This window comes from Camelus bactrianus, chromosome 35 (assembly GCF_048773025.1).
Source record: "Camelus bactrianus isolate YW-2024 breed Bactrian camel chromosome 35, ASM4877302v1, whole genome shotgun sequence".
NCBI classification, from domain to species: domain Eukaryota; kingdom Metazoa; phylum Chordata; class Mammalia; order Artiodactyla; family Camelidae; genus Camelus; species Camelus bactrianus.
Window position 1 is genome coordinate 9,003,483 of NC_133573.1, and position 18,099 is coordinate 9,021,581.

Here is an 18,099-nt window from a genome sequence, read left to right on the forward strand (position 1 = left end):
TAGAAGTGGGATAAAGGATAGAACTCTGAATTAAAGGGATTCAAGACCTGTGAGTTTGTATACTTTTTTGCCTTCCCGCTTTTTAGACCACACCCACTCAATTTTGAAAATAACATTTTCCTTCAAAATTGCACTCGATGCCTTGTTTCATGGGGCTAGAGTTTCAGTTCTGCAAAACGAGAAGCGTTCTGGGGATTGGTTGGCCAGCAGTGCGTCTGTCCTTAGCAGTACTGAACTGTGCGCTTAAAAATGGTTACAACGGTAAATTTAGTGTTAACGTATGTTTTACCACCATTTTTTTAAACAACTGTCCCAGATACCTTGCAGCCTTCTTGGAAAGCTCGTCGATAGTCAGACCCCTCTTAGTGAAAGAATTCTCAATGTTTTGCTAATTCTCTCCTCCTATAATTTCACATCATAGCTTCTTCAGGGGAAAGAAGTAAAAAGGAGCTTAACAGCACCCGTAAAACACGCTTTCACGAGTAACCCTGCTGAGCAGCCTGACCCTCTTAACACTCAGGAAGAGGGGAGGAGGGGATAGTTCTTCAGAAGGTCCCAAGAAGGTTAGAGCTGGGACAGTCTTTCCTCTAGACCAGGAGGCCAGAGTTAGCCTATTGCCCTGAGGGTGCTCCCTGGACAGAGATGGGAAACCCAGATGACAACGCTGCCCCTCCTGCAGCTGAACAAGTCCCAGGAAAGGAGAGTGGCCGGGGGAGCTTCCAGAAAGGGGGAGGTCCCTGGGGCCACAGTTAGAGGCCACTCCCCCCTTTTTTTTTTTTTGTCTCTTCCACCCACACTTGCCCTCCGGGAAGCACGGAAGATTCCTGGCGAGTCCTGCTCAGGGTGTTGCCCTCTGGCTTTCTAGAATGTTCTGCTCCTGGCAGACCTTGGCTGTAGGATACCACCCAGCCTACTGGTCTCCCAGACAGAATGCTGGTACATTTAGAGTACCTAAAGGGCATGAAATTATGCTTTTCCTTCCGAATGGGAGTAGAGATGTTTAAACATTTCCCACCGACAGGAAGTGATATCTCACTGTGCTTAAGGCAACTCAGCAGTTGGTCTGCTCCGGTTTGAATTCAGACTCTACCCCATGCCAGCTCTGTGATCTGGGTGATCTGTCTAGCCTTGGTCTCTCCAGACATAAAATGAGGACAATTACCTTTTTTTAATTGAAGTATAGTTGATTTACAGTATTGTGTTTCAGTTTGTACAGCAAAGAAATATATATATATATATATATATATATTCTTTTTCAGATTCTTTTCCATTTTAGGTTATTACAATATATTGAAAAAGCTCCCTGTGCTCTACAGCAGGACCTTGTTGTTTACCTGTCTTATATATGGTAGTGTGTATCCATTAATCCCAAACTCCTAATTTATACCCCCCAACCCCTTTCCCCCTTGGTATCTCTATATCTGTGAGTCTATTTCTGTTTTGTAAACAAGTTCATTTGTATTATTTTTTTAGATTCCACATATAAGTGATATCAAAGATATTTGTCTTTCTCTGACTTACGTCACTTAGTATGGTAATCTCTAGGTCCATCCATGCTGCTGCAAATGGCATTATTTCATTCTTTATGGCTGAGTAGTATTCCATTGTATATATACCACAGCTTCTTTATCTGTTCATCTGTTGATGGACATTTAGGTTGCTTCCATGTTGTAAATAGTGCTGCTGTAACATTGGGGTGCATGTATATTTTTGAATTAGAGTTTTGTCTTTTCCGGATATATGCCCAGGACCAGGATTGCTGGATCATATGGCAATTCTATTTTTAATTTTTTAAAGAACCTCTATACTATTCTCCATAGTGGCTGCACCAATTGGCATTTCTACCAACATGTAGGGGGCTCCCTTTTCTGCACACCCTCTCCAGCATTTATTCTGACCAGTGTGAGGCGATACCTCATTATAATTTTGATTTGCATTTCTCTAATAATTAGCAATGTTGAGCATCTTTTCATGTGTCTGTTGACCATCTATATGTCTTCTTTGGAGAGATGTCTATCTAGGACTTCTGCCCACTTTTTGATTGGGTGGTTTTTGTTTTTTGATATTGAGCTATATGAACTATTTGTTTATTTTGGAAAGTAATCCCTTATCAGTCACATTGTTTGCAAATATCTCCCATTCCATAAGTTGTTTTTCATTTTGTTTATGATTTCCTTTGCTGTGAAAAAGCTTTTAAGTTTAATTAGGTCCCATTTGTCTATTTTTGCTTTTGTTTATGTTACTCTACGAGATGAATCCAAAAAAATACTGCTGCGATTTATGTCAAAGAGTGTTCTGCCTATGTTTTCCTCTAGGAGTTTTATAGTATCTGGTCTTACATTTAGCTCTTTAATTCATTTTGAGTTTATTTTTGTATATGGTGTTAGAAAATGTTCTAATATTATTCTTTTACATGTGGCTGTCCAGTTATCCCAGCACCACTTATTGGAGAGACTGTCTTTTCTCCATTGTATATTCTTGCCTCCTTTGTCATAAATTAATTGGCCATTAGTGGGTGGGTTTACTTCTGGGCTTTCTATTTTGTTGCATTGATCTGTGGGTCTGTTTTTGTGCCAGTACCGCACTGTTTTAATTACTGAGCTTTGTAGTATAGTCTGAAGTCAGGGAGCATGATTCCTTCAGCTCCATTCTTCTTTCTCCAGATTGTTTATGCTATTCAAGGTCTTTTGTGTTTCCATACAAATTCAACAATTTTTTGTTCTAGTTCTGTGAAAAAATGTTGGTAATTTGATAGGGATTGCATTGAATCTGTAGATTGCCTTGGGCAGTATGGTCATTTTAACAGTATTGATTCTTCCAATCCAAGAACACAGTATATTTTTCCATCTGATTGTGTCATCTTCAGTTTCTTTCATCAGCATCTTAGAGTTTTCTAAATACAGGTTTTTGCCTCCCTAGGCAGGTTTATTCCTAGGTATTTTATTATTTTTGATATGATGGTAAATGAGATTGTTTCCTTCATTTCTCTTTCTGATATTGTTACTAGTATGTAGAAGTGCAACAGATTCCTATACATTAATTTTGTGTCCTGCACCTTTACCATATTCATTGATGAGCTCTAGTAGTTAACACGGTAGCGTCTTTAGGATTTTCTATGTATAGTATCATGTCATCTGCAAACAATAACAGTTTTACTTCTTCATTTCCAATTTGGATTCCTTTTACTTCTTTTTCTTCTCTGATTACTGTGGCTAGGACTTCCAAAACTATGTTGAATAAAAGTGGCAAGAATGAGCATCCTTGTCCTGTTCCTGATCTTAAAGGAAACGCTTCCAGCTCTTCACCATTGAGTATGATGTTAGCTGTGGGTCTGTCATAGGTGGTCTGTATTATGTTGAGGTCTGTTCCCTTCATGCCCATTTTCTGGAGAGTTTTTTTTTTTTTATCATAAATGGATGTTGAATTTTATCAAAAGCTTTTTCTGCATCTATTGAGATGATCATATGGTTTTTATTCTTCAGTTTGTTAACATGGTGTATCACATCAATTGTGGATACTGAAAAATCCTTACATCCCAAGGATAAATCCCACTTGATCAAGATGTATGACCCTTTTAACATATTGTTGATTTCAGTTTGCTAGTATTTTGCTGAAGATTTTTGCATCTATATTCATAAGTGATATTGGCCTGTAATTTTCCTTTTTTGTGATATCTTTGGTTTTGGTATCCGGGTGATGGTGGCCTCATAGAGCGAGTTCAGAAGTGTTCCTTTCTATGCAGATTTTTGCAATAGGCATTAACTCTTCTCTAAATATTTGATAGAATTCACCGGTGAAGGCATCTAGTCCTGAACTTTTGTTGTTGGGGCTTTTTTAATTATGGATTCAATTTCAGTACTGGTAACTGGTCTGTTCATATTTTCTGTCTCTTCCTGGTTCAGTCTTGGGAGAGTGTACCTTTCTAAAAATTTGTCCATCTCTTCTAGGTTGTCCATTTTATTGGTGTAGAGTTGCTCTTAGTAGTGTCTTATGATCCTTTGTATTTCTGTGGTGTCAGTTGTAACTTCTCCTTTTTCAATTCTGATGTTATTGATTTGAGCCCTCTTCTTTTTCTCTTGATGAGTCTGGCTAAAGGTTTATCAATTCTGTTTATCTTTTCCAAGAACCAGCTTTTAGTTTCATTGATCATTTCTATTGTTTTTTTCAGTCTCTATTTCATTTATTTCTACTCTGATCCTTATAATTTCTTTCCTTCTACTAACTTTGGGTTTTGTTTATTCTCCTTTCTCTAGTTCCTTTAGGTATAAAGGTACCTTAACTTTTTCTTGAGCTCCTAATTTTAATGGTCACGTCTGATCATTTAACGGTCCTAAACTTGTAGAATCAAATCCCAGCTTTGTGACAAGTTTCAAAGATCTATTACCTTCCTTCAAGGTCCCTCCTCAGTGAGTCTTACCTTCAGATATATTATCATTCATCCAATCAAGTTTGATTGAGTCATGCCAGGCCCTGCTTCTATTACAATCCTCACATTTTGTATTACATTCAGTGCGTTGGTTTTGGGTTTTTGTTTAATTCTTCCTTCCCCACAATCCGGCCCAGAAGCTGGGAGTTATGGCCTTGTGGTTTAACGCACAGGATCTAGAGTCAGACTGCCTGGGTTTGAAGCCCAGCTGTACCACAGAATAGCTGTGTGACCTGCCCTGTAGGAATAATATTGACAATAGTACTTGTGTCATAAGATTGTTGAGAAGATTAACTGAAATCCTGTGTATATTAGTGAACATCTTGCTAGACACCAGACACGGTTCTAAAGCTTTACCTGTTCTAAGGCTTTTAATCCTCACAACATGTGGGGATACTGCTTTTTACTGAGAGGTTCATTTAACTCGCCTGAGGCCATGTGGATGGTGAGTGGCTCCTGACTCCGGGCACTGAACCCCGTGGCGTGGGGCAGGGGCACCGTATGCATCTGTAGCTGTGGCCACTTTGCTCTGAGCTCCTTCATGTCGGGGACTGGGGCTTCCTGTCGCGGGCCCTGGCACCTACCACGCTCCCCAGCATGCAGCAGCTGCTCTACAAATACTGCACAGCATCTGGAGGAACATCTATCTGGAGGCAGTCTGTAAACTGAAAGGTGTCAGACTTCTGATAGCATCACAAAGAATCTCCCCACCCCGACCCCCCGCCCAACACAGTGCTGCGTCCTTCAGAGCAGAAGCTCAACCCTGGCTGCACATTAGAATCAGTGCTTCCTAGACACACACCCCTCCTTCCCAGGTCAATTAAATCAGACTCTTTAGGGCAGGGCTCAGGCGGCAATGGCTTCTCTGACTTACAAGGCAATCCTCCTATGCAACTGGGGCTGGTCATCACTAACTTAGGACATCCCAGCTGACATTTCTGCCCAGACCTCCTATTTCTGGTTCTAGACCCATCAACTCAGAACAGAGCACCAGGGTCTGCTTGGAGGAGGCAAATTTTTGGAGTCCAGTGGAGAATCCTTGATTTCGCTTCTGCTGTTCATTCACCAGGCTGGCGCGTTAATCAAATGGCTGGAAAAGACAGCCCAAAATTTATCTTGTAAAAGATGCTAAAGAGAGTACAGTTGGTCCTCTTGTGTCCACAGGTTCTACATCTGTGGGTTCAGCCAACCGCAGGTCATAAATAGAGCACATGATCATGTACTATATGTCCTCTGTAGTGCGCTGCGACTACATGTGACAGCCCACATGACCAGCAGGTACAGAAGCTGACAAAGGTCTTGAGCGTCTGTGGATTTTGGTCTCCAGGGGGTCCTGGAACCCTTGAGGGTACCAAGGGATGACTGTAGTCAGTGTATGCAGGAAACCCAGCGTCTAGTTTCAATCTCTGGAAACCCTAGCAGACAGAATTGGTTCTCCTGATCTAATTTATCACCACAGCCCCCGCCTTCACAGGCGTTAGAGTGGGTTTTATCTTTGCTTTTCCTCTGTTTTATTTTTACTTCCACTCTCTGACGAAGGAAGTGAAAGTCCTGGAGATGGTGTGCCGAGAGACTTTCCTCTGGCTCAGCTGACACGGTCCTGAGGGATTGGGCTCGATGGATTCTGATGTGGGGTATACGTCCATTCAGGCGTGAGGCTCATCTCAGAGTCCCTCAGCCTCTCCCCCAGTGAATGCCAGGATGCTCCCCAGTGGTGACAGCTCATGCGAGGTCTTCCCCAAAGAAGGCATCGTGAGGCGAAGATGTTGACAGAGGTCAGGGCGTGGAGGGGAAGTGCCGAGAGACAGCGGGAAGGAATCAAGGAGCATTAAGTCATAATCAGCGTCAAACACTGGATTATATTTTGCACATACTGATTTATTTCACCTTCACAACGTTCGTAAGGTCAGTGGAATTACACCCATTTCACAGAAAAAGGCTGAAGCTCTGAGAAGTTAAGCTGCCTGGTCATGATCCCACAGCAGTTCATGGACCGTGATTCCAATCCCGGTCTCTGACTCCAGAGGCCTCCTGTCCACTGACGATGACCCTGGGTTCTTAAGGCCACCATCTGATGCCCAGGTCTCCAGGTGGCAGCCCGGGAAGCGGCCCCCATCCAGAGGAGCCCTGCTTGGGGGTCAGAAAAGTGTTTGGTCTGAACACGCCGCAGGGCTTGGACATGATGGTCCCACCTTTCTTCTGTGCCTCTATGTCCCACTGGGAAGGATCACATGGGAGGGCTTAGGTCTGGAGTAATTTTTAAAAACCAGAAGCTACAGCAGGGTGGATATAGCTCAGTGGTAGCGCACGCGCTTGGCACGTATGAGGTCCTGGGTTCAACCCCAGTCCCTCCATATTAAAAAAATGAATTAAATAAATAAATAATCAAAAATTACGCTACTGAGTTCACACGTGTGTTGTATATACACACACGCGCACACACACGCCCACACACACACACAGCCCTGTGTGACCTTGAACGTGAACGTCCAGGTTCAGACTTCCCTTTTCTTCCAGTCTCTTATGAGGAATTCAATGGCAGAGCTGGGGCTGTATTCACACGGAGCGTCACGCTCGTTCTGCAGGGGGTCAGTGGGTGAAATGAAGCGGTTGGAAGCTGACTACATTTCCCAACCTCTCTGCTCTTAGAACCATGGAATTCTGTGGCCAGGGGAATCAGGACAAGAACCTGGATCTCTGATCTCAGCCCAGGGCTCTTTCTAATACACCTTGACTTTGGAGAAGCTCTGGGAGGAAATTTTCTTATTTTTATTATTTTTTTTTTCACCTTCTCGTTGTAACACTACTGCCATCTTGAATCCCTGACTTCTTTGATAGGCATCTTTCAGAGGGGCCTTGCAAGGCAGCAGAACAAAATCTCTTTTGTGCCTGCGACCTGGGCCAGAGTCTGACCCCAAGAGGAGGAAAGGGGGCACAGGGTCTGCCAGGAGTGACAGCTCCCCTCCCCAAAGGACACCCTGCCTAGCAACCAGTGACATCGCTGCCACGGGGTCACAGCCTGTGATGATTTCTCTCTCCAGACTGACCCGCTATTAAGAATGTAAAGTGTATTGACTCTCCTCTACACAGGGAAACGTATGTGGGGCCTTCAGACAAAGAGTGGATGACGGAAGCTGTGGCGGCACCGGGTCAAGCCCCAGATGAGTCATCACTCAGCAACGCACGGGAGGGGGTCTGGGGGGTCTCCCGCACTGCGTGTGAATCATCTCCCTGAGAGTCTTCCAGTTGAATATCGCAGGTGGCCCTGCCAGGCCCCAGGTTTATTTTGATGGGATGATTTTGACTTGAAGAGACAGGCAGGTGACAAGAGCAAAGACAGGGATGCACGGCGTTGTTCTGGTTTTCCTTTATCCCTCTGACAGATCCCCCCTACTTTCTCAGCTCCACTTAGGAAGCGCAGTTGGGGCTCACAGGATAATACACTGAGAGGAGGTGTTGGCCCTAAGCTGGACCCTCCTCCAAAAGAGTCCCAGTGGACTTGGAGAGACCCCTGCACTTGCAGATGGCTCTATGATGCCTCTGAGAAAGACACCTTTGCTGGCTTTGGAAGTCACTGGAATCTGGTGGAGGTTAGAACCAGGAGAGCTGAGCTTGCTCAAGGCCTGTGTGATGACTGAGAAGGGCCTTGGCCTGGGGACGGGACTTGGGACAGGACTCAGGAGACAGGACTGGCTTTTATCATTCTGAAGGCTTCTCCTGCTGAGATCCTTCCTGCACCTCACTGTTCATTGATTGATGGATGGATTCACCCATTCACTGATTCATTGATTCCCCCGGGCAGTCATTTAACGTTGACCATCTGGGTCAGGCTCTGGAAACAAAGATACAGGAGATGCTGTTCCCTAGATGTGGTCGTTCTCGAGGAGGAACCGACTTTGAGCAGGGATGCCCAAGTCGTGGGACCAGAGCTTGAGGGGAGGCTGATGGACCCAGTGAGCATGAGCTCCACCATCGTGCTGCTGGGGCAACCAGGGGAAGGGATGAGATTGAGGCAGCTGTCTCCGCAGAGTGGCTGCCATGCAGGGTCTTGAATTAAAAAGGTAGCTGGGACAGCAAAGGAGGAGGAAGGGGCCGGGAGGCCACAGGAGCAGATACACAGTGGAAGATCCCAGCAGTAAAGAGGAGAGTGGGGCCCCTGAGACCCAGGGGAGCAGAGGGGGCCCACCATCTCCCTCCCGCGCTCCCACCCACCCCCTGGCGTGGGGGTCCCCGGGGCCCATCTCCTCCGGGTGTCTTGCAGAGCTGCTGGGGAGGAGATGCAGACCCGGACCGATCCCTGCCCCTGCTCAACTGTACCCGCACCTCCCATTCACTCTCTCAGATCCGGGGCACCTGCTCAGTTCACCTGCTGCCGCTTTTTCCGCATGTGATTTTTTTGGATGTGATTCCTTCCTCTGGCCTTATCAGTCTGAAGGAGGCTGTTGGCTTTGCCTGAATTGGGACTGGCGGCCTATGTTTTCTGTGGTTTGGCTTCAGAATCAAGGCTAAACGTCAGTGCCAAGCTGCCTAAAGGCTGACGTCAGCATGTGTTAAAAAACCTAATAAAGTATCACCTCCAGAACCTCTGGCCAGATTCACTACGTATATAAATCTCACATAAAGCCTTTCCCAGAGTCTCCCGTCAGGTTTCGGGAGATGGCTTTAAAATCTGCTCCAAGCAGAGAGACAAGGGCACCTGTGTCCCAGGCTTCACTGGGGACTAAACTGAAACGGTGCACAGTAGCCGCATTTCTGTCCTCCCTGGGGAACATGTTGAAGACGTGCAATCTACTGTCCCTCCTGTATGGAACCATATGACAAATTCCTTCTAAAGGCGTGCCTGTGTGTGTGAACTTAGCCTGCTTCTGGGGTCTGCTAACAAAGCCTGTGCAGCCCCGTCAGCGGCAGGAATTAGTTTATTTCACGTGTTTGAGCACCTTCAATGGACTCAGTCTTATGTAGGGTTTGAACCCCCCACCATTTGATACCATTTAAAATTTTGTAAACCTCATCCAAGCCTCTTCGAAGGCGGTGGAGGGGGGTAATGTAGGCAAATAATAAAATAATATTTCCTATGGGAGAATGAGGGTATTCTAAGCACACAGTTTTTCTTTGGACCCCGCGGCACATCATCTGTTCTCATCCACTTAATTAGCACGGCGCACGGGAGGGGCTGCAGTGCTTTCTGCCTCGTTGTTGTCTGACTGCAGTGAAACGGCTCTTCAGGAATAAATATTTTTCAGCCAAAAGTTGATCTTCCCTTCTGTCACCTCCTGGGACACCAGCCTGGGCCCTTTCTCATATCTCTCCCACCCCGGCGAGAGTGCCTTTTTAATTATATTGAAAATGACATCATCGGTAGAGCCCAGGTTTCTCTGTAGTTTGTACCTGCTGGCAATTTGCAAGAGCGATGGGGAAAGGGTCCGCAGGGAGGAGACTTGGGAAACTTCCAAATTAAAATGCTGGCCAACATCAGCAAGCCAGTGCCCTGTCTCCGTTACAGCCCTGGAGCGGGAGAGAGACTTCTTTCTCTTCTGGTCGGTCCATGTCGTTTTAACCGCAGAGAAGCAGGAGGCAGGCTCCCACGTGAGACAGTAAATCACTCTGGTGAACGGAGGCGGGCATCCCTGGGCAGACGCTGGGAGCCGAGACGAAGTGCTATTTAGGGCCGGTCTACCCCAGTGAGTTCAGTTCCAAGGGAACTCGTCTGCTTTCTGTTCTCCTTACTGCCTAGTGATGATTTATTCATGGCTCCTGAGATAGAGAACAGTTCACTCAAAAGAGGATTTAGATTCCGATCAGAGTGGGTCCTTGTCAAAGTGATGAGGGGATAAGTAATTTGTACAGGGATTCAGTTACTGAAGGAAGCAGAAAGGGGGAGCCTGCTTTTTTCAGCACCTTTCGTGCACCCAGTACTTTATAAATGATCATATATTGACTCCTCACAGCCACGTAGGAAGTAGATGTTACTGGCCCAATGTTTCAAAGTGAAAATACACGCTGGTCAGTTTGCACATCAAATACAATGGGGTTTCCAAGCCCAGTGGTGGTGGGTTGCATAAACGGGGCATGTACATTAAGATCAGTCGCAGCATGTGCGTATGGATCAGTCACGGCATCATATATATTTTTAATCCCCCCCACCCCCACAAGTCCCCATTCTTCCCACCATCATGCTAAAGCCAGCTTTCTGTGTCCGGTTTGTTTGCTGGTGATGAAGGCATATTCTCTGAACACCTGCCACGCCCTCAGCAAAGGTGCCACCCTCTGTACGTTACACTGGAAAGGTAGCCCCCAGCACACCTGTCCCAGGAACTGGCTCTCCCCCAACTCGTCCTCTCGGCTCTACCGCCCTGCGATTCCTTTACTGATGAAACTCCTGGGAACTCGTAGACACCGCAGACTACAAAATTGACAGCTGGAATGACTCAGCCCCACCTAAGGCCCATGGCCTCCTAGGGACCACATAGAGTTAATTTCAAAGCTCCGATTTCCTGTGCCCTGGGACGACGCCCTCTTTCCTCTTCCCCGAACATCAAGCAAAGGGAATAGTTCAGTGTTATGAACACCTCAAGTTTGAATTGGTCTGGGTGCCATTGGGCCCACGGGAAAGGTGACCAATCAGCCAGTTTGATCCTGGAGAACTCACTTCACCTCGCAGTGAATGTATGAGTGGTTTATATCCCAAATAGTCAATTACTACTCACGGTCAGACAAGCTAGGGTCATAACCAAGTAGGCAGGGCAGGCTTGGAGTTAAAGGGGAAAAAACAGAAGTTGTAGACCATGCCCATGGACGATGAAGCCCACAAATCTGACCATCCCGACTATTTGCCCCCCATGTCTCAGAACTGAGGCTGCAGACCTGTCAGCCTGACCCGGTAAAGGCAAGTGGAGTACCGCGTGTCTTTGTGTGTTTTTGCCTCCCCGACACAGTTATCATTTCATTAATGTGTAGTGGCTGTCGGCTGGGGCGGGGGGGGGGGTCACCCTGGAAACAGTCCTTCTGACATTGCCCCGAGCAGACTGCAGTCTGGGGCTTACTGTTCATCAGCAGGCGCTCCCTGATGAACACCTGCCTCCCGCCCCGAGTCCCCAGGGGAGCAGGTCCGGAATACAGCAGGCTCCCCAGCTGGCTGGCAAAGGCACTTTGCATTTCTGGAGGAATAATAATTATGTGCGCCTGTCAAAGCCTTCCCACTGGGCATCATTCAAATGCACGGATGAGAAAGACTCAGCTTCCCAGACTGATGCCAGCCCCAACTTTTCCCAACGCTGGGACCAGGGTGTATCTTAGCAAAATGTAGAAGAAACGAGGTGGAAATAAGATGAGAGAACAAGGGAGCATATTAGTATAGTATAAAGGATAATATATAGGAACAGTATAAAGGGAGGGGTCGAGCAATGGGGAAACCAGAAGGGTTGTTTCCCGGAAGTCCCTCATCCTGGGTTAAGTGGCAGAGTCTGTTGGAAGGAGGGAGAATGGGGAGGAGGTGGAGGGAAGAGCTTAAAGGAAGTTGGCGGGAAGGAGAAGTCAGGTAGGAGGAAGAGATGCACTGCAAAGCGGGAGTTAGGAACCTGGACACAGCACATCTTTTCCTGACTATACAGGTGACTCTGCCGAAGTATGTAACACGGCCAGAGTCTGTGGATGCCTGGAGGTATATGATCCCATTGAAACCCAGGTACTCTCTTGAATCTGGTGTAGGGCATCTGGCTCCATCCGGCCCCGAGTGGTACCACAGTCTCTGCTTAGCGGTTCTGTGCCTCCAGCCAGCCTGCAAGAGAGCATGTAGGTTTCACCCTCCCTGTGGTCAGTTTCCTGCTAGGCTGGTGTTAACAGTCAAACAATGATCCTTCAGTCCATCCCAGTCCACCAATAAAAAATCTTGATTAGGCACCTACTGTGTGTCAGGCACTGTGCTCAGGGGCAAGGCTGTAAATGTCGGTTAAACTTGATCCCTGCCCTCTGGGAACACACTGTCTGGCAAAATTCTATCGCGTTTAGAAAAAGCAGCTTCAAATGCCTCCTGTCTGTGCTGTTTGTCACTTGCTGGATCTGCACCCAGTGTTTAAAACCAAAGTTTGGGAGTCAGTCCCAGACTCAAGCCCCTTGTGCCCTTGGGGGGTTGTGACCTTTAGACAGATTAGCATTTCCATGCCCCACCATCCTTACCCACGAAACAGTGCAAGGTTGCTTGGAAGACGACATGGGATGGTAGGAGTGAAGGATGCAGCCCAGAACCTGGCAGGGGGTGGCCCGCAGAGGCCGGGGTGCTGGCGGTGGGAGAGGCAGCCGCAGCAGAGGGCAGGCTGGGGAGGGACCGGGAAACCTGGACCTTAGAAGCGGTGTGCACAGGGACAGCTTTTTGCCTGCTGGGATCCCCCAGGTCACTGACACCCTTTTTGTTTTCTTTCTTTCCGGTTTCAGATGGTTGCAGCCTTTTCTGAAACCAACTATTTAAGTGGACCAGCAGTGGCCCTTCATGTGCTGGTCACTAAGGTGACCTCCCTTGTCCGTGGCCAGGCTTCTTCCCGACCTCTTGAACCTTGAGGTTCCCTGCCCTGTCAGTGAAGTGAGTTGGGTAACCAGTGCCTCTGGCTCTTTATGTAATTTAGCATTCCTAGGTGACCTCCACCCTTACTGCTGAGTTAAACCTGCCGGTTCGGTTACTAGCTGTGTGGTTACTAGCTGTGTGCGTTTGGCGAGTATCTCCTTTCTCCATGCTTCAGCTAATCCTGGCATCTTCCTCCCTGGTCAGAATTGGCTCAGTCTTACACCAGGACAGAGGCTGCACCCAGTAAACATTAACTGTTAGTTTTGGCCGTGTCTGGAACCAGCTTTGCTGAGATATTCTGCTCCTGGTCCCTCCTGATCTGGAGGCACAGCATAGGTCTCCTGTCCACTACAAGTTGGGGTTCAGGCTGGAGGGGGATCTCCCAGGTGGAGAAATGCTCCCTCTGGCAGAGCCCTCTGAGCTTTGGGACACCTCCACCCTCACCCCTACCTATCCTGGGGTGCCTGGGAGCCCAGAAGAGTGTATCAGCCTGCATGAAGGAAGCAACCCCACCCTTTGCCCCCAGCCAGGGAACCCGGGGCTGCTCAGAGCAGGCAGGAAGGAAGCCAGCCTCCGCAGCTAATCAGCGGGAGCATCAAGGGGGTGACCGGGCGGGGGCGCACGGCCAGACCCGCTCTGTGTGCTCTGTGTGCGCTATGGCCTCATGCTTTCTCTCCATCACCGGCGCCCCCTCCCCAGGACGAATGAACAGCCAATGGGTGCTTAGCTGCTTATTGCCAAGCCCCGAGGGGGAGGGGGAGGGAGAGCAGAGCGGGAGCCCGACTCCCAGCTGCTCCGGGAAACACAAAGGCCGCATGCTCAGGCATTGGTAATTCTGAGCTGCCCCTCTTAACTCCCCTCTCTCTCTCCAGGTTTTCAGAAAAGTTGGAAAGAAAGGTTGCACTGACCACGCTTTCTTCCCACTCTCAGCGCCCGACTCTGCTGTCTCCACGGCTGCAGCCACGCCCCCAGGGCGGGGAAATCACCCTTCTTTCCCGGGATCCACCGGGTGGGCGCGGGGGCGGGGTGCGGGGAGCCGCCCGCAGCCTGGCGGTCCCTGTGCGCTCGCTCGAGAAGCGAATGGCGCAAAGCTGCCCTGGGGAGGAGGAGAGAGGGGAGCGTTCGTCTCCCAGCCGTGGGTCCTCCCAAAGCACAGATGGGAGCCGTTTGATGTTTTAATTTTTTTTTAAAGCAGTTATTCAGAAGTGGCAATTCCATTTATTTAGAATCTGTGAGCTGCCCCGAGGGAATGGTGGATGACAGGACAGGGCTTGAGGGGAGAATTCACTGACTGAAGCCCACGCTGTGATTAACTGGCCCAGGGTCAGCTCCCAGACAAAGGCTGCTCCACCTGGACTTCCCTACGTGACGCCCTTGCCCAGGAAGGCCAGGGCACTGTAAAAAGAGAGTGCAGAGAGGGCTCCCAGCGGAAATCCCATTTAGCCTCCATCTAAGGGTGTGTATTTGTTTCCTGAGGCTGCGTAACAAGTCACCACACACGTGGGGGCTTAAGACAACAGAGGCATCTCTCACAGTTCTGGAAGGCAGAAGTCAAAGTCAAGGTGTCAACAGAGCCGTGCTTCCTCCAGAGGCTTGAGGGGAAGTCTGGGGCTTGGCTCATCTGGCTTCTGGTGGCTGCCAGCGTTCCTCATCAGGGGCCTTTGTCACTCCAGCCTCTTGCTACCTTCACACGGTCCTCTGTTGTGTGTCTGTCTGTGTCAAAACTCCCTCTGCCCCACTCCCAGAAGGAGCCATGTGATTGCATTTAAGGTCCACCTGGGTAATCCAGGGTACGCGCCTCCTCTCAGACGTCGTAATCACATCTTTTGTAATGTGAGGCAGTAGTCACCGGTCCCCGCAGTTAGGATGTGGGTGTACCGTGGGGGCGGGGCGGGGGGGGGGACAAGGTACATAGCAAGTCATGTCACAGGAAATTCTCCACGTTCATAGCAATATTATTCACAAAAGCCAAAACATGGAAGCAACCCAGGGGTCCATTGATGGATCCATAAATAAACAAAAGGTGGTACATCCATACAATGGAATATTATCCAGCCTTTAAAAAGGAAGGCAGGGGAGGATATAGCTCAGAGGTAGAGTGTGTGCTTAGCATGCGTGAGGTCCTGGGTTCAATCCCCAGTACCTCCATTAAAAAAAAAGAAAAGAAGGCAATTCTGACACACGCTACAACATGAGGGAACCTCACTGATGTTATGCTAAGTGAAATAAGCCAGTTGCAAAATGATAAATGCCGTATAATTGCACTTAGATGAGGTACCTAGCATAGTCACATTCATCAGGATCGAAAGCAGAATGGTGGTTGCCAGGGCTGGTGGAAGGGGGGATGGGGACATGATGTTTCATGGGGACAGAGCTTCTATTTTACAAAAGAGACTATTCTAGAGATTGGTTGTACAACAATGTGAATGTCCTTAACAATATTGAACTATGTGTTTAAAAGTGGTTGGGATGGTAAATTTTATGTTATGTGCATTTTCATACTTTAAAAAATGTTTTAATTAGAATAAATTTACCACAACACAGAAGTATGCATGCCAAGGGTGAATGAGGGACATTAAGCTACACTAAGTGAAATATGCCAGGCTGAGAAAGACAAATACTGTATGGTCTCATATACGGAATCCAAAAAATAAAACAACACTTCATAGATACAGAGTTATACTTCATAGACACACTGGTAAATTCTGTAGGAGTTCACAGGAGAAAGAGACCATTTGGAGGTGGGATGGTCAGGGAGGGCTTCCTGGAAGAAGTGGGCCTTGAGCAAGATTAAATTTAAATAGTAAGGGAGAGAAGAGAGGACGGTGTGGGCACAGATTTGGAAATAGAAATGAGATCAGTATTTACTTTGATATAAGTAGATTGAGCGGAAATGAGTGCTTTTGGAGGGAATTGGGCAAAAGTGAGGTTGGAGAGGTAAACTGGGCCTAGATTCAAAGAGGAGCTTAAATACCAGACTGGCATTTACAACTTGGTACCATGTAGGAGGTTATTGTAACAATTCACAGGTGAGAGAATGAGGATCTGAAATGAACGCAGAGAACATTCACTTTGTGCCAGGCACTTGCTCAAAGCACCTCACGCAGATCAGTATTATTTCATTAAATCTCGTAGCAGCCTGTGAAGGTATATGGTCATCATCCCCATTTTGCAGGTGAAGAAACTGAGGAACAGAGAGGTCAAGTAACTTGCCCGAGATTCTGTAAGAAAGATGGATACGTTCACTGATGGACTTAACGGATCAAGGTGGGTGGGAAGGGGGCGTGCAGAATGATTGCCAAGTTTTTTAGAGTGAGTGACTCGACCCTTGAGAAGGTTGGGCAGGTTTTAGGGAAGGAAGGAGCTCAATTTAATAACCCATTTTAAGAATAAAGAATCATATTTTAGGGCAGGAGTTTGGTTCATCAATCTAGTTCATCACTGATTAGATGAGAACCCTGAGGCTCAGAGAAGTTAGACTTTGTCCAAGAGCACCCTTCTGGTATGTATCCCTGGCAAGTGCAAAGTGATAGTGGAATATGTCAGGGGTGGTAAAAATATTCTGCGGAGAATTGGAGAGGGGCCCGGGGCCACCTCATCCTCTATGGCTCTCCTCGGGCTTTGCCTGAACAGCTCACAAAATCGCCTGGAAGAGTCATCGTCATGAGAATGTGCCCTGAGCACTTTATAGCCATATGCCCGTGTGAAGTGTTCTTTGGATTGTTACCATCCAATCATGTCCCACCTCGGAAGGCAGTGTAGACAGGCCTGCTCTGAACCCTTCGTGCTGGTAGGTGCTGGGTTTCCCACTGGAATAGTCCAGAGCCCTTGGGAACTCCGATCTGGGAGGCTGAGTCAGAGAGTCTGTAAATAAAGAGATTCTATCTGTCAGATGTAAGGAGGAATAAAAGCTTAGAAGGACAAATGGAAAAAAAAAATCTGAGACAGAAAAAGAAAAGGAAAAAAGCTGTTGAGTGAACAAAGTTAATTACAGGCTGAGAGGAAGTCAGTCTTAAACGGTGCGACCTCGTGGGGCCGGTATGGCGCCAGTGACCCAGAACAGGCTGTTTCTAACCCAAGACGCACAGGACATGCCTTGCTCACATGGGCACTGAGGCCCCGGCCAGGCTTGTCCCATGGAACTTGACTGGACTCCCGGCTGCCTGGCTGGCCTCCCTCCCAGCCCGATCCTGCAAAGCCCCACCAATGTTTACAGCACAAGTAACTGGCAAATTATAATCAGCAGATTCTGTAAACATCCCTTCGTAGTGCATAATACCATAAAGTTTCTGCTTACCCCGCAACGTTCACCAAACGAGCTTAAGAAATGTCCGAAACGATGTAATTCATTAATCACCATCTCCTCTAGGTAGGACCGTCTTAGTTTGCAAGATCGGGAATCGCAGGCTGATGCCTTCGATGGTTTGAAACCTACCATACAGGGAATTACAGATTGGGTGCCTGAATCAATCAGGATAAGCCAGGTTATGCTGTGATGACAAACAACCCCCAGCGTCAAGGTGACTTAACGATGTTTATTTCTCACTCATGCCACGCGTCCATCAGGTGGGTGGCAGACCTCAGGCCAGTCAGTGGAAGAAAGAGCGTGCCTGTTAAAGGGACTTCAGATTCAGCAGTTCTAACCTCAGTATCTTCTGGCATCTGTCATCTCCCCCTTCGATGCCTGTGCTTCCCCGTGTGGAAATCGTGGGTCATTAATGTAGACTTTTCTTTATTGAGAGTGGTGCGTGGGATCCGTAGTAATTGTTGTATGAAGTAAAGGGATTAACCTTTTGTAACATTTTTTTAACCAAAGACATGCATCCAAGTAGGTGCTATCCTTGAAAAGAGTCAGTGGGAGATGGTAAAGTTTATTCGAGAGATGCTGCTATGGCTTACGTTACTGAACGCAAGTTCCTGTGCCCGATGCATGTGAGGCCAAGCAAACAAAAACATCTGAGTCTGGAGCAGAGAAAGGTTCATCCCAAGGCTGAGCAAGGAGAACCAGTGGCTCCTGCCTTAAGCTGCGCCCCCGCCCTAGACTCCCCAGAGGGTTTCAGCTGAGCATTTCTAAAGGCCAGCTGAGAGAGGGGCGGGCCAAGGTCGTGATCAGCTG

General features: G+C 47.7%; 1 protein-coding gene across 13 annotated transcripts in view; it reads left to right on the forward strand.

Moving 5' to 3' along the window:
* FRMD4A (FERM domain containing 4A) overlaps window positions 1-18,099 on the forward strand; it is a 576,901-nt gene that overhangs the window by 418,383 nt on the left and 140,419 nt on the right. The window lies entirely within an intron of this gene.